This window comes from Xiphophorus couchianus, chromosome 11 (genome assembly GCF_001444195.1).
Source record: "Xiphophorus couchianus chromosome 11, X_couchianus-1.0, whole genome shotgun sequence".
Lineage (NCBI taxonomy): Eukaryota > Metazoa > Chordata > Actinopteri > Cyprinodontiformes > Poeciliidae > Xiphophorus > Xiphophorus couchianus.
This window is the reverse complement of record NC_040238.1, coordinates 14,069,404-14,086,987: the sequence shown is the minus strand read 5'-3', so window position 1 is coordinate 14,086,987 and position 17,584 is coordinate 14,069,404. Positions and strand designations below refer to the sequence as shown.

Sequence of the window (17,584 nt, the reverse complement as noted above, 5' to 3'; positions counted from 1 at the left end):
CAAACAATCAGATGCCCTGCAGCAGCTGCTTCCGCTCCCTAATCACAGCAGGAGGCCACCTGATAAGGAGGAGGGTCTAAACAAAACAAATAAATAAACAAGTTACAATAGATATATTATTTATATAAATTTAGATCTGTAACCTTGATACATTAGCAAAAATAAATTAATCCAATTCTTAATAGGCTCCAACACCAAGTTGACAGCAACACAGAAGAGACCAGCGACTGCAGCAGGAGATCATAACTCTGAGGTTTGCCTTTTAGTTTGTGACAGGGCGAACGAGGATTTAGGGGACAGGAGTGAAACTGTTCAGATGACTCGCTGCAGTACGCCTGCAGGTGTTTGACAGAGACAGAGAGAGAGCATGAGGACAGACGGAGAAACTCTGGACAGACCAGGTGAGGTCAGAGGTCAAGAGTCCAGGAGAGGAACCAGATCAAACCTGCAACATTTCCTCACATCGACCCGATTAGAGGATCGGATTCACTTCAGACTTAAAATAAAAAACTGAAGAGAGAAACTAAAAGAATCTTTAATACTTTATTAAACAGAAAATAGAAATTACATTCATGTTAAAAGTCGCATTAATTTCACTTTAAAAGCTTCATCTGAGAACCTACAGGAAAATAACTCACACATCCGGCCTCTAACCAGAATCAGAACCAGGAGCATCAGAAAAAGTAAAAAGCTTCTGGTTCTGACGAGAACCAGAACCAGATCGTTTAGCTGAGACCCGGAGCAACAGAACCACCAACATTGAAACACCAAAATGATGAAACATCCATCAGTCAGACAGAAAATCCTGATTTACAATCAATCAATCAATTGAGTAATAAATCAACAAATTTATGGTTAATAAAAACATTTATTCTAACATGATTGGACTGCAGTGAACATTAAACTCGTCCCAGCAGGCAGGTCAGGATTTTGTTTCTGTTTACCCAGCAGGTAAATCACCTGACTGGAATAAACCTGAAAACATCCAGATTTTTATTAATATGTCAGATAAAAAATGCAAAAAAATCTAAATTATTACATCTTAATTATTCTGAAGCCACCTGGTGGAGAAAAGCTCCGATCAAAACAAACAATACTAGTTAATAACAATAATAATAATCAATGATAATAAATGATAATAAATGTGAATTTGATTCTTCCGGTTTAAATTATTTTATCACCAAATTAAATGAGACAATCTGATCAATGTGTGAGTGAGGAAGAGGAGGAGTGAGGAGGGGCGCAGGCTGCTCTACCTGGGCCTGCGGCGCCACGATCTGATTGGATGCTGGGAGAGACCAGTGTGTTCAAGTTGTGCTAAAAGCAGTTAGCCTGTCAGAAAGCTATCCTAGCCTAAAATAGCCTCAATGCTAAACATGTAGCAGCTAATGCTAATGTTAGCATTTATAATCACATTTCTACAGACGTTCCATGAAATTGTGAAAATAAAAGGATAGAAAAACATTTTGAACCTGAAGAACAGATTAAAAATGATAAATATCTTTGTTATTTATTTCTATGACTTGTGATGTAAAGCAACAAGAACTGCTGTTGCTGAAATGTGCCGTAAAACAGGCTTTATACAGGAATCCTAGACTTGAATTTACTACCTATGTTTACTATCACTACAATATTTTTACTCCATCCATCCATCCATCCATCCATCCATCCATCCATCCATCCAAGGTAGGTAGGTAGGTAGGTAGGTAGGTAGGTAGGTAGGTAGGTAGGTAGGTAGGTTGGGGGTAGGATCTTAAAAAGGGAGGACCAGACTTCCCTCTCCCCAGCCACTTGTTCCAGTTCCTCCAGGGGAATCCCGAGGCGTTCCCAGGCCAGCCGAGAGACATAGTCCCTCCAGTGTGTCCTGGGTCTTCCTCGGGGCCTCCTCCCGGTGGGACGTGCCCGGAACACCTCACCAGGGAGGCGTCCAGGAGGCATCCTGACCAGATGCCCAAGCCACCTCAACTGGCTCCTCTCGATGTGAAGGAGCAGCGGCTCTACTCTGAGTCCCTCCCGGATGACTGAGCTTCTCACCCTATCTCTAAGGGAGAGCCCAGACAACCTACGGAGAAAACCCATTTCGGCCGCTTGTATCTGTGATCTCGTTCTATCGGTCATGACCCAAAGCTCATGACCGTAGATGAGGGTTGGAACGTAGATCGACCGGTAAATCGAGAGCTTCGCTTTTTCACTCAGCTCTCTCTTCACCACGACAAACCGGTACAGCGCCCGCTTGTACCGGTTGATCTCCCGCTCCCTTCTTCTCCCTCAATCGTGAACAAGATCTCGAGATACTTGAACTCCTCCACTTGGGGCAGGACACCTCCTACTCCCACCCCTCCACCCCCGACCCGGAGAAGGCACTCTACCCTTTTCTGGCTGAAGACCATGGACTCAGATTTGGAGGCACTGATCTTCATCCCGGCCGCTTCACACTCGGCTGCAAACCGCTTCAGTGAGAGCTGCAGATCACGACCTGATGAAGCCAATAGGACCACATCATCCACAAAAAGCAGAGACGTGATCCTAAGGCCACCAAAAAGGATCCCCTCAACACCTTGGCTGGTCCAGTGTTGCACGACCAGGACGAAAACCACATTGCTCTTCCTGAATCCGAGGTTCAACTATCCGATAGAACCTCCTCTCCAAGACCCCTGAATAGACCTTGCCAGGGAGGTTTAAGAATGTGACACTCCTGTAATTGGAGCACACCCCCGGTCCCCCTTTTTGAACAGGGGGACCACCACCCCAATCTGCCAATCCAGGGGACCTGCCCCCGATGTCCATGCAATATTGCAGAGTCGCGTCAGCCAACACAACCCTACAACATTCAGAGCCTTAAGGAACTCCGGACGAATCTCATCCACCCTCGGGGCCCTGCCACCGAGGAGCTTTTTAAGCACCTCGGCGACCTCATCCCCAGAGATTGAAGAGCCCAACCCAGAGTCCCCAGGCTCAGCTTCCTCAATGGAAGGCCCTCCGATTTTCCGCCTCCTGGTGCTCCCTCCGATTCTCCCTCGACGACTCCAGGTGGTCCCAGGGCTCCCTCGACGCCTCCAGGTGGTCCCAGGGCTCCCTCGACGCCTCCAGGTGGTCCCAGGGCTCCCTCGACGACTCCAGGTGGTCCCAGGGCTCCCTCGACGCCTCCAGGTGGTCCCAGGGCTCCCTCGACGACTCCAGGTGGTCCCAGGGCTCCCTCGACGACTCCAGGTGGTCCCAGGGCTCCCTTGACGACTCCAGGTGGTCCCAGAGCTCCCTCGTCGCCTCCAGGTGGTCCCAGGGCTCCCTTGACGCCTCCAGGTGGTCCCAGAGCTCCCTCGTCGCCTCCTGGTGGTCCGGCCCCTGCGCCGACATTGTCCGCCGGACCGGCCTTCAGGGATTCGTCTCCTGCACCACCAACGTTGCCCCCTTGCTGGATGGATGGATAGTTTTGGCCCCACTTGGAGAACATTCAATCCCCATGAAGACAGAAGAGCCAAGGCTGGGTTCCCGAAGCTGCGGCAGCGGTTTGACACCCCCTATACCTTCTGGGCTAATTTACCCACCGACCTGCAGCTTAGGAAGCCCAGAAACACCTTCCTGAGCAGATGGATTACCACAGCAAGGGGCAGCCATCTTGCTGTGGCAATCCACATTTTAGAAAACAAAAGAAATGTTTTAATCACACCTTAGCAGAATATAGAGACCAATTAACTAAAGTCGTGATTTTAGACTGTGGCAGGAAGCCGGAGTACCCGGAGAGAAACCTGCAAACAGGAAACTACTTTTTGAAGAGAGGGGGCAAAGGTCAACTAGACAAGCCAAATCAACCAACAGTCATTTTGTTGGACTCTGGGATGAAGCCGGAGAGAACCCACTAATGCACTTGGGGAAAATGCAAACCCCATAAAGACAAAAGAACCCAGGCAGGAACTCAGACCCAGGCAAATGTCTTATTAAAAGAAAAGAAAAGAAAAGAAATCACACCTAAGCAAAATTTAGAAACCAATTAACTAAACAGTCTCAATTTCAGACTGTGGCAGGAAGCCGGAGCACCCGGAGAGAAACCTGCAAACAGGAAACCTGTCAAATCTTTTAACCTTTCAATCTAATAATTTAATTTAACTGAACACATCGGGATAAGTGTTCAGTCCCAGTCAGATTTCTCCAGCCTCAAATGGTCAATTATGATTTGTTCTGGGATTTTTTTATCTTCCGAATTTGTTATTTTTAGCTCCTCTCCAAAAGATCCTTGATCATGTTGAAGAGGAGGGGCTGGAGAAACTGTAACGTCAGGTGTGATTTCATTTCTTACCTTTTCCCACAGACATCCGCCGGTTCTTCCTTGCCGTTGAAACGCCTTTCCAAAACTAGTTGCTGCCGTCGTCCAGACAGACCTGGGGCACACTTTTGTCCGCTACCTTCTCCTAACCCGACATCGCCACTTTTGGAAGGTCCCAATGAATCGAGAGCGTTGAGGGAGAAAACGCCTCTCTCTGGCACCGAGAAGAGCATTAGAAATGCTCCTTCGGGCCGAGCTCCATCGGGCCCTTGCCGTGGCAATCCATCTGCTCCACCAGGTGTTTCTGGGCTCCCTCAGCTGCAGGTCGGTGGGTAAACTAGCCCAGAAGTTGTAGGGGGTGTTAAACCGCTGCCGCAGCTTCGGGAACCTTTCAAAGATAAAGTCAATGATGAAAATCTTGATCCCTACAGAAACACCTAGGATAAAACCCAGCAGCTGGCATGGCAACACGCATGAGAAGATCAAAACCAGCCAGAGTCCCACGTAGATCTTTACTGTGGGCTCTGGCCGGACCCAAATGCACAGATTTTTGATCTTCTCAAGCGTGTCGGCCATGTTTCCAAAAAGCTCCTGGGTTTTCTGAGCAGAATTGAAAGCCAAGTGAACCATCTGTAAGACACTTGTGCCTTTCAGATGTTCCCCTGGCTCACACATGTCGGGTATGATGCTCCCCGGGATCCTCCAGCCTTTGGTAATTAAATAATTTATGGAAAGTTGGAGAATCCCGAGGAGCACGATGGAGGAAAATGTCCAGCTAAACCACACTGTGCACATGTACAGACAGAAAAAACAGGCTGTCATGTACACAGAGTGCCAGCTGGACAAAGCAGACAGGTTTTTAGAAAGGTGTGCCACAGGTCTGAAGTCTCGTTCAAGGCGTCTCATGTTCTTTGTGATCTTTATGGGGCTTAGTGGGTCCTCCCTCTCCACAATCGCCTTTGGGTGGAAACTACGTTTTTCCCTAAACGCTCTAAGGCGATCGCGGATCTTCATCTTGGCTGCCGTTGTTCCTGGTCTCTCTGAAAACTCTGTGAGCTCAATGTTGGAGGCAACACATTAAATCTTTAGAACTTCTTTGATCTATTGTGATGTACATGATGTCATCTATGACCTCATCAGTGAGCTCACTGGACTTCTGGGGCAAGGTCTTGCTTCTGATTGTTGCTATGGAAACGATCAGAACAGTTCTGAATGAGTCAAGCTGAAATAATGACTAAATACTTAAATATTAAGTAATATTTTTTTATTTAACATGAAGAGATTAACAGTAGATTTCTACAAATTAGAATTTTTGCGTTTGTGGTTTTCCGTACCTGCGGTGGTATAAGTGGTTGTGTATTCCAACCCTGACTGGTTTTGATGGAGTAGGCGGGCGTGGCGGCGTGGCGAAGTGACCTGTAACACCATTGCCATATGTTTGGCTCTAGATTCCACATGTTTCGACTGAGCTGCACCAAACTTACTGGGATGGATCCTTATCCAGCCCCAGACAGGAATCCATAAGAATCCTTGGTGGGCGTGGCCTAATTTATCTACAGCGCCCCCTAGAAGTTTTTAAAACATCAGCTCCAAGCCATGCTTCAACCCAGACTTATGAAACTTGGTACACATGTGTATCTGGTCAGGACCTACAAAAACGGCTCTTGGAGCCATGGTCCAAACTCAACAGGAAGACGGTCATTTTGGATCAAAGCCGCCATTTCCTCTTTTTTATAGACGTCTCATCTGATCGAACTCGTCCTACAGCTTTTGAGATACGGACTTCAGAATCACTCAGCATAACCTTGAGGCACTGAAGGTCAAACAGTTATCACAGGATTTTTCATGTGGGCGTGGCTTAGTGTCAAAGTCTGACTATTTGCCATAAAACATCAAGGTGCAATAACTTCCACATACAAAGTCAGAGCTGCATCAGACTTTCTATGTCTCATTATAGACCAGCCCTCATCACATTCACATGGTTAACTGATGACATAACCTCTGCCCCTCCCACTTCCAACAGGAAGTCACCTGTTTTTTCTGCTGGATTTCTTACTTTTACACTTTGATTCATATATAAGTGACATAAATGACATGATGATGAAGTCTCTCAGAAAATACTGAAATTATTGTTTGATCCCTACTTCTTCACTGTGTGTATGATCAAATGGGATCATCTAACTCTTCATAACAACACATCATGTCTATCAAACCCTACAGGAAGTTCTTGCTAATCTTTCACTACTAAACAGGAAGTGACAATAACTCATCTCCTGGATGTCAGATATCAGCCATCACATTTTTACACAACATGTGCTCCTTTACCCAATAACAACACTTTTGATAAGCAACTATCGACTCACAGTCGACAAGAAACGTTTTGATGCATATTCAATTGCCCTGATTAAATGATTTTTTCCTGTGCCAGCACCACCTGTAATACAAATGTGCAGTGGTTAAGGATTTATTCCATTAAGCTTGGCTAAACAATACTGCCTGATTTAATTAAAAACAAAAACAGAGAACTGTTTTTCATTCAAAGATCTAATCAATGCAAGGCTTTCAGTTCTTCTAATTTATTTTTCTCAAATAATGAAACGTCTTTACACTGCAGACTTAAATCAGGGATTTGTTCCTGATCACTGTTTTCTATTTGTCTTCCTTTTTGTAATACCACACACTCCAAGCGTTCCAGTTCAACCTCAGAACACCATTCAGCCCATCGTCTTCCAGCATTACATCACCAGTAACATTGTCCACAGATTCCAACTCAAAATCACTCCTACTTAAATATACAACAGACTTTACTGAATGTTTTGTTTCATCAACAAATCCAAACAAACCAGTTCTGTAAAACTCACCAAAGGTTGCACAACTTGAAGGCTTGAGTTCACTATCAAAGCGATAAGGTAGAAATAACTGCATTATGCTTTGGTAAAACTTTTCTGGCTCTTTTGTTTCAGAGAAACGCGCATATCGAACAGCTGCTGGTTTTGTCCAAATTCTTTTGCAATAAACCCAAAGTCATTATTCAACTTTATTGCATTTCTACATTTCTCAAGTTTTGTCAAAACGCTATAATCTGAAGCCAACTTAACATATTATTAAACATATTATCATTCGGCCTATTCTTATAGCGGTCAACTATACCAGTCATCCACATGTCTTTTGGGGTAAGACCCTGTGATGTAGCTTTTGTCTCAAAACAGAAATGGGAAAACTCATTTTCACAATATTATCACCAGTTGGAATAAAAATAACGCTCCGAGAAAACTCCTTTAAATGCATGTTGGTGAGTCTATACACTGCTTCCTGAGCACAAACATCACGGTTATGCAAATAGACTCTATCAAATCTCTTTAAAGCTTCTTTAGCACAAACATTTCCTTCTTTGGCTGCTTCTCTTTTTGTCCATTTCCTAGATGAAAACCAATTTCACGTTAAATTTTTGACATGTAAGATACAATATAAACACAACATGCATATGTATCAACACGATATTGGATATCAATATTTGCATTCCAAGCTTTTAACAGCGGTCTACTATATGGATTAATCCAGATTTCTTTAATTTGCCTTTTCAACACCATTCCTACTAAATCGTTTAAATTCTGATTCAAATACATCTTGATTTATGCACAAGCCTTCAAACATTTCTTCCACGGTGCTATATGGACAGTTCTCACCCTAACCCTCCTGATTTTTATTTTATAAAGACACTAATATTTATTACAATACAGAGACATAAGAGTCGTCTTCTCTTATGAACAACACCACCAAACCAAATCAATAAGAACAGATCCAATAAAATTAATAAATTACAAACTTTAAAACGATTGTTTCCTTAAAATAAGTATCACTGCTGTAGCATTTTACACACTGCATCCCTGTTTCTTTCAAAGCTCAGCTTATTAATAACACTTCCCAATAATTTATAATCTGTTACAATTTCAATTTGAAAAGTCATGAATGTTTGTGCGGGTAATGCTGTTGGATTGGGATTTACAAAAGTCAGTGAACATATCTTTAGTTTTGGATACATTAATGTAAATGTGGATCAAGTCTGTATTTTCTGTGACTGTGAAACAGGGAAATGTTCAATCTGCACTGACTGGTTTTCATGTTTTGGTTTCTCTGCTGAATTCACCTGATACAGTAGGACCTGTTCCTGTGGCCTTAAGGAGGAAATGTTCTGTTTCTGTGTTTCTCATCAGTCGCCTGACATCAAGGTTTCCTTGTTGGTTCAGTCTGCGTTTGTTCGGCTTCATATCTACACCAGAAAGTTTCCACAGCCCCACAGTTTTACACAATCAGTTTTGGTTGCTTTTCGTTACTTTTGTTGTTGTTTTTTTTTAAATCTACACAAATACCTCACAATGATGAAACTAAAAATGATTGTAGACACATTTGTACGTTTATAAAAGTGTAAAAGTATTCATTGTGGCAGTCAATATTTCCCTGATGATCATTCAGTTGTTTTGCTGCCACTTGTGATGAATTCAGCAGACTGAACAGGATGTGGAGTGAAAGCCTTGTGTCTACAGAAAGTATCTCAGCTGATGAAGAGGTTTCAAGGGTCCATAGAGTAGATAGATTTACTGATTTTTTAAAAACACACTGGAGGACATTTCTGATTGGAACATCAATGATTAAAACACCTAAAGCAGACAAACGCAAGAGGACACTGTCCACCAACACCAGGGACGGGCTGGTTTTATACATGCCTAACAACGGATGTCGAGGTCAGTCTGGCATTCGTTAGAATTTCTAACGAATTTCTAAGTTCTTTTTCTAACTTAGAAAAAGACTGGACTTTATTATTTCACAACAAAATAAAAGACCTACGGTGAAATCTGGAGTACGGACACAACCACAACGGAAAAAACAAAAATATCCCAACAGTCCACTGCAAGACCCTGTTAACACTGAAGAAAAACCTTGGTTGTTAAAGAAAAGTCTCAATGTTTACTGTTGCATAGGTCTGTCACCTCCAGTGGCTCAAAAAGCGGGTATGCAGTGTGTGCAACGCAAAGGGGGCGCTGCACTAGACGGGGCGCAAAAACGATGTGGGGATTTTTTTTTTCTAGTCAGCATTTTATGTACTTAACAGCAGTTTGTGTATGAAATGATCAATAACTGAGGAACAGCACTGATCAGGCGGCCCTCCCCTCCTGCCAGCCGCTCTCCCCTCCCATGTAGCTCGAGCAGCGGCCCTTCGAGAACGAGCTGAGGCGCGTTTTTTTTTTCCTTTTAAATTTGAATTGTAGTAATGCTCTCGACTACAGGGAGCTAAAGATGGGGCGGCAGATAAAACACCAGGGCACAAAACAGAAAACGGAAGAGGGGGAGGAATAAAGATGTTAGAGAGACGAAGAAAAGCTTTTCAAAGTGGTTGAAAGACAGAAGGTAAGTAATGTCAGTGTAGCAACAAGAGAGTTGTAAATATTCAGGTTAGCTTAAGCTAGGCTAAAATGACAGGCGGTTGTTGTTGTCCAACGCGATTTATTCCGTATTGCTATAAATGTCTGATAGACACACCTATCACACACATCTCGACAATAAGTGTAATAATAACGACCAAAACAAAACAGAGGAAATATTAGGGTCAGCTAAATTGTCGTTTCGGGACCTAAATACGAACCTCCTCCTCGCCTCCCCACGAACTGACGCTGTTGTCATGGTTACCTAGAGACGGTTGCTACGCAGGCGCGGTGAGCTGCTACCAACCCGCGTCTTTTTAAAATGTCCACCCGATAAAACCTTAGAAGCAAAACCTCTGACAAAAACTCAGACGGTAGTAGGAAGACACACATTCCAGGCTAAACAACCAGAGTGAAGTTTAATAGGGGCATTAAAAAATGTGTCGGCGATATTCAGTGGCGCACAGTGGGTTGTTTGATATCAGACAGAATGGGTCAGGAGAGGAACCGCAGACCCGTCAGAACCTAAAGAACCAGACATTAGTCTCTTCATCCCTCAGTCATTTCCTGAGACCTAAAAATAATATAAATGGCGATTTAAAGAACAAATCATACAAATAGATTAATAGTAAATAAATAAATATTGTGAAGAGAAACCGTTTATTTTTTTCAACATTAAAAACGTTTGTTAGGATTGTGTAGGAACATTTTTTGATATCTTTTATAAATACAGTGTTTTGTGGTTAATATTATTTCACCATTTTATTAATGTGGGTTGCCAGTTTGGATCAGGCTTCCTATCAAGCTATAAGAACGATAGAAAACATGCTAACAAAAAGCCTCAGACCTGCAGCCCACAGGCGGTTCTAGACACAGTCTAACAGAAGTGGCTCTTTGGCTCAAATATATATTAAATTATGACATGCGATGACATGTTCGCATACACCTCAGAAAGTATGTAGTTGTGCCCCTGGTCACAACAACAAATGTTACAGGACAATAAATTGTCCCAGAAGTTATTGTGATAAACGGTAATATTGTTGTACAATGGCAATGGTATAACAATGCAAGAACAGATTCTCATTTGTCAATAAACTTTAAATTCTAATGAAGATTCAATACTGGAACTGGAAGACCTTTTAAATAACCAAAATAAATAAAACAACAGAAACAACAAATAAAAAGGATTATTAAGTCTCTATAAACTAAATTATCCTTCAAAAAAAGATCTGGTTGAGACCAAAACTCCAGACTGAAAACTTTCATCATCCATATTTAGGCAGAAATAGAAAAACAATAAATCAGGCAAATGGAAATTATTAAGTTTGTTTTAACTGATCATACAATTAATTGATTCATGGCACTTATTTCATGACGCTTGTTTTACATTTACATTGTTATAACCTTCTGTAAGTCTGAATCAGTTCAGTCTTTCTGGTAAATCCCGTTCTAATGTAAAATATGACAGATTATTGGATTAAGGACATTTCTAGTATACTACATGCAAACTGAGCAAATTTGTTATTTCAGAAGAGTTTATCAAACTGGTAGCCCTTTGTATGACTCTGTACCCATAAAACATAAATTCAGTTCTACCTTTGCCGTTTCGTGGTCATAATCCATGTTAGAGTAAATATTTCCACTCAGGTACTGTAATCTGTTGTTCTTGTGTCACACTGATGTGATTTCTCACCATTTTCAAATTTTCTGTCTCCATAGATACCGCCTCTATACTCAAACGACTTTCTTTGTTAGCTGGAGCTTTCCGGTCGTTTACGCAAATGCGTTTCGTTTAGGATTGGTGAATGATGTTGCTATGGGATTTTGTAATCAACCTGATTCTATTGGCTGTTAGATGTGTCAATCACCCAAATCAACCAATGGGCTGCAGAAAATCTCCCCTGTATATTTGGTTTTCTGACTCAATGCTTCTATAACCAGAGCGCCCAGGACTGTGCTTTTTAGTACTAATTCACTATTATATTGTTTACAAAAAAAAAATCACTGTTATTATTTTGCAAATAATATTTATAGCAAGATATAGGTTGGGGAAAAAATAAATTTAAAAAAAGAGAGAAATTTGTAATTGGTGCCAAAATGTCCAAAAATGGCACATTTGGAATGTTTGCCTGGAATTTTATCAACCAATACCTTTCTAAAATGTCTATGGTTCAGGTTTTTGGAATGAAATTTGGTCCAGTAATTGGTCAGAACCTGTATTGTGAATTGCTAGAGGTTCTATGTTTCCACTGGATGCTTTTAAAGAAAATCCACATTACGTAATGTATTCTATTAGAATTTATTATTTTTATTTAGTATTTTTTCACTGTGTGCCATATGTATTTGTTCTTTCTCAGTAATACAAGTGTTGATTTTTAGACTTCCAGAGTATTCTCAGGAATATTACCGTTATCTTGATACCTGAACCAGTCAAATACACCTTGTAGTGTAGTGTAGTGTCCGGCTCCAGTCGGCCAGCTGCAGGTCCAACAGCTGGCGGCAGAACCGCAAGCCGGAGGCCTGTGACAGCAGCAGGGCCAGGCGGTGGTCGCCTAAACACACACATCACCATGGGTACACACACTCATTTGCCAAACACTGTTTATAGCTCCAGTTTAAATTCACTATCAGGTTCTGCCGGTCTCCATCAGAACCCGAGGTTCTGTCCGCTCCTCTCACCTTCCCTCTGGGCGAGTTGGCACGCCTCGCTGACGCGGCGGCCCGTCAGGTAGCTGAACAGTTTAAATTATAGGTTTAAATTATTTTATCACCAGATTAAATGAGAAAATCTGATCCATGTGTGAGTGAGGAAGAGGAGGAATGTGGAGCGGCGCAGGCTGCTCTACCTGGGCCTGCACCAAGAACTACCTTGTTGCTGAAATGTGCCATAAAACAGGGTTTATACAGGAATCCTAGACTTGAATTTACTACTTATTTTTACTATCGCTACAATATTTTTACTCCATCCATCCATCCATCCATCCATCCATCCATTTTCTTCCACTTTATCCAGGGTTGGGTCGTGGGGGTAGCAGTTTAAAAAGGGTGGCCCAGACTTCCCTCTCCCCAGCCACTTGTTCCAACTCCTCCAGGGGGGAATCCCAACTGTAACCCAGTGTTAAAAACACAAGTAAATAATTAATAGATGTTGATTTAATGTCTTCTACAAGATTAAAAAGTATAAATAGATTTCATGTCTTATTATACAGTAAGAGTTAAAAAGTAATAAAGTTAAAAAAATAAGTTAATAAATATGTTCATAAATATAGATAAAAACTTCTAAAAATCTTTACAAACTTTGACATATGCTTTTGGTGATTGCTTTTAGTGACGGATTAAACAACCAATAGCTGGCACAGTGTGATTTCACATCAGTCAAATTTGACAGACTCTTGGAAATCGGTAAGAAAAAACAACGTTAAAATAGATTTGCAAAATATATCATTCAAAATAGTAAATCCGTTTTTATTAAATCTCAGAAAGCTTCCCTTGTGAGCGGCTGAAGCCCGGAAAAATCCCCTTGTAGCGTCGTGTAGCATCGGAGCATCGGTGAGCCAACTGCCAAGCACGCGCTTGGCAGTTGGCTCAGTAAATTCGCTGAAATTTGGATAAAATACCGAGTAACTGATCAAATGTAATAAAAATAAAATTGTATTGTAAGATTTTTTATTATTATTATTGTGTATGTTGTATTTTATCTATGTAGTTGCACTTATTTTTCTATTAGCACATGTTCTAATATTTCAACGGTGCTAATTCATGGTTCATGGTGCTGTAATGTGCTTTTCTGTTAGCATTGCTTGGGAACTTTCTGTTCTGAGTAGGTCAGAGCTAATGTGAGCTTCTAATCCACATTCTGATGTTAAATATAGTGTTATAGATGCACTTCATTGGCCCATATATATATATATATATGTGTGTGTGTGTATATATATATATATATATATGTGTGTGTGTGTGTGTATATATATATATCTGTGTGTGTGTGTGTATTACCACATATAAGCTAATTTCTTTAGTTTTACTGATGTGTTGGTAATATTGAACTCTAATAACTTGAATATTGTTGTACAACGTGGAAAAAACTTGAGAAATGATGAAATATCTCTTTGAATTGTAGCTTAAGCTTTATTGATATTAGCATCCTGTATTTTAAGATGCTTTACTTTGGCCTTGTTCCAGGTCAAGATCATCCTCTCCAGAACTTGGATGGCGAGCCCCAGCCCAGAGGACCGAGTGAACTGGTAGATGGTGACCCGACTGGTCACTAGCCGTGAGACATTGAATGAACATTTGACAGACACATTGAAAAGACCAAACAAGCATTGAAAGAACATTTGACAGACACATAGAAAAGAATGGGTTATTTATTTTATTTTATTTTTTCATGTTGGTGGGATTGAGGAGGTCTTCGACGTATTCTGCACACCGGCCCACAACGTCCCAAGTTGAGGTCAGCAGCACACCATCCCCACTATAAACAGTGATGGTGCTGTACTGCTTGCCCCTCCTTAGATGCCGGATGGTGCACCAGAATCGCCTCGAAGCTGTGCGGAAGTCTTTCTCCATGGCCTCTCCAAAGTCCTCTCACACCCAGGTTTTTGCCTCAGTAACCACCTGAGCCGCATGCCACTTCACCCACTGGTACCCATCAGCTGCTTCCGGAGTCCCACAGGCCACAAAGGCTTGATAGGACTTCTTCTTCAGCCTGACAGCATCCCTCACCGAAGGTGTCCACCAACGGGTTAGAGGGTTGCCACCGCGACAGGCACTGACAACCTTGTGGCCATAGCTCCGATAAGCCGCCTTGACAATGGAGGCATGAAACATGGCCCACTCAGACTCAATGTCCCCCATCTCCCCCGGAACTTGTTCAAAGTTCTGCCGGAGATGGGAGTTAAAGCTCCGTCTCACAGGGGATTCTGCCAGACGTTCCCAGCAGACCCTCACAACACGTTTGGGCCTGCCAGGTCTGACCGGCTTCCTCCCCCACCACCGGAGCCGACTTATCACCAGGTAGTGGTCAGTGGACAGCTCTGCACCTCTCTTCACCCGAGTGTCCAAGACATACGGCCACAGGTCCAATGAAACGACAACAAAGTCGATCATCAAACTGGGGCCTAGGGCGTCCTGGTGCCAAGTGCACATATGGACACCCTTAAGCCTGAACATGGTGTTTGTTATGGACAATCCGTGACGAGCACAGAAGTCCAACAACAGAACACCACTCGAGTTCAGATCGGGAGGCGGGGGTGAGCGTTCCTCTCAACCACGCCCCTCCAGGTCTCACTGTCATTGCCCACGTGAGCGTTGAAGTCCCCCAGCAGAACAAGAGAGTCCCCAGGAGGGCCACTCCATCAGTTGAAACACCTTTCCAAAACCAGTCGCTCTCATCATCCTGAGGGAATTGAGAGACAACTATGTCCGACTTCTTCCCAGGAAAGTAATAGTCCAATTATCTTCTCCATACCCGCTCACTCTCCGGAAGGTTGAAAGCCTCGTGAAAAGCTCCTCTCTTTGTGCTGTGGTATCAGCCGCCACTTTCTTCTCGTCTGGCTCAGGAAGGTGTTTCTGAGCTCCCTCAGCTGCAGGTCAGTGGGTAAATTGGTCCAGAAGTTGTAGGGGGTGTTAAACCGCTGCCGCAGCTTCGGGAACCTTTCAAAGATCAAGTCAATGATGAAAAACTTGATCCCTACAGAAACACCTATGATAAAGCCCAGCAGCTGGTATGGAAACACGCATGAGAAGATAAAAACCAGCCAAAGTCCCACGTAGATCTTTACAGTGAGCTCTGGCCGGACCCACATGCACAGATTTTTTATCTTCTCAAGGATGTCGGCCATGTTTCCAAAAAGCTTCTGGGTTTTCTGAGCAGAATCGAAAGCCAAGTGGAACATCTGTAAGACACTTGTGCCTTTTAGATGTTCTCCTGGCTCACACGTCGGGTATCTCTGGTCCAGAAATGTGAGCAGTGGGTCCAGGCAGAGGTTGAAAAGCAAAGGGGACATTGGGTCTCCCTGTTTCACTCCGACCTTTAGTGTAATTGACCGAGTACGCCCCCCGTGGGTGAGTACCCTGGAGCTGGCGTGCTTGTATGAGTTGCTGATCAGGTCGCAGATGCCAGCGTCAACCTTCCTCAGCTCCAGCACCTCACGAATGTGCTGGTGTGAGACTGAGTCAAACGCGCGCGCCAGATTAATAAACACCACAGCGAGGGTCTCCTTGTGGCGAACCGCCCTCCGCACCACACCGTCAAGTAGCATCAGGTTACTACAGCCCTCGCCCCTAGTAAAGCCCTTCTGTGACGAGTGGGCAGGGCAGGCTTCGCTCAGTCTGTCACAGAGAATTTTAGACAGGAGCCTCAGGATGGTGGAGCTAAGAGAGATGGGCCTCCAGTTTTCTACTCTACTCAGCTCCACCAGATCCGAGCTCTTAGGGACCAGAGTTGTACGGCTCCTCTTGAGGAGACACCTGGGTTGCCTTTTAGATGTTCCCCTGGCTCACACGTCGGGTATGATGCTCCTCGGGATCCTCCAGCCTTTGGAAGTTAGATAATTTATGGAAAGGTGGAGAATCAAGAGGAGCAGGATGGAGAAAATGGTCCAGCTAAACCACACTGTGCACATGTAGACACAGAAAAAACAGAAAGTCATGTGCACAGAGCGCCAGCTGAATAAAGCAGACAAGTTTCTAAAAAAGTGTGCCACAGGTCTGAAGTCTCGTTCAAGGCGTCTCATGTTTTTTGTCATCTTCATGGGGCTTAGTGGGTCCTCCCTCTCCACAATCGCCTTCTGGTGGAAACGGAGGTTTTCCCTAAAAATTCTAAAGCGATTGTTAATCCTCATTTCGGCTGCTGTTGATCCTGGTCTCTATGAAAACTGTGTGGGCTTATGTTGCATAAGTGTTGCTTATGCTCAGGGTGCTTGGTCTCTACATGGCGAAGCAGGTTGAAGCTTCATTGCCTCATTAACGAGCTGGTCACCACATTATGCTGAGCGGGCTTGCAATGTGGGAATAACCTACCAGGGTAAATCTATTTTCCTGTCTCTTCTCTGGGTCTTTTCCACTTCGCTAAGAAACTTTCCAAAGACATCTGATCTGTTTCTTACTCATTTTGCTGCTTGTGGGCTCAATGTTGGCGCTCAAGACGTAACCGAGAGAATCCGGTTAAATGATTTTCAAAACAATAGATCCTCCAGACTCAAGTAATACATAAAACGGAAATATTTAATTATTTCTTGCCCGGGGGTTGGGCATCACTGTATTAAAGGATCTCTATTCCCCTTTCACGCTGGGGAATAGAGATTGGCAGTATTAACAGGAAAAGTTGGGTTAAAGTCCCAGAGGAAATAAAAATTTAAAAATATATAAAATAAATAAATAAAAGAGCGGTGGGGTAGAGTCCCTCCCAAGATGTTTGGGTTCGAGTCCCAAGCCGGGTTAAGAGAAAAAAAAGGAACCACAGGTTTCTAGGTTAGAGTCCTAGTGAAAGTCCTTATTGGTAAATAAGGCAAGTATTTTCTTGAGTTTTGGTTTTCTAAATTGAGGGAACTAAACCCTTAGAGAATCCTAAAGACCTTTATCGGAAATAAAGGCCCCTCTTAGAGCAGTAAGAGGCAGAGCGACCACAAAGCTGATTTGTTGGATTCTGCAAAGACGTTTGCAGTCTAAAGAGGATAAGCCACCCAATTCAAGAAGAATGGGTCTACGTGGTTCCAGAACGCAATCTCCTCCTCTGGGTGAAATGTTTGACTGTATGATAATTAAATATGGAGAAAAAAGTGTGTATGGTGTGGATGAATCGGTAAAAAGTGGTATTTTCCCTGTGGGTGGTTCATTGAAACTGACTGTTTTGAAAGGAGTACAAAGAGAAATTGAACATAAAGAAAGTACATTAAGAGAA

General features: G+C 43.1%; 1 pseudogene; it reads right to left on the bottom strand.

Moving 5' to 3' along the window:
* Positions 1-15,136: 15,136 nt before the first annotated feature.
* Positions 15,137-16,945, bottom strand: LOC114152743 (GRAM domain-containing protein 4-like; annotated as a pseudogene).
* Between the last annotated feature and the right edge of the window lie 639 nt (positions 16,946-17,584).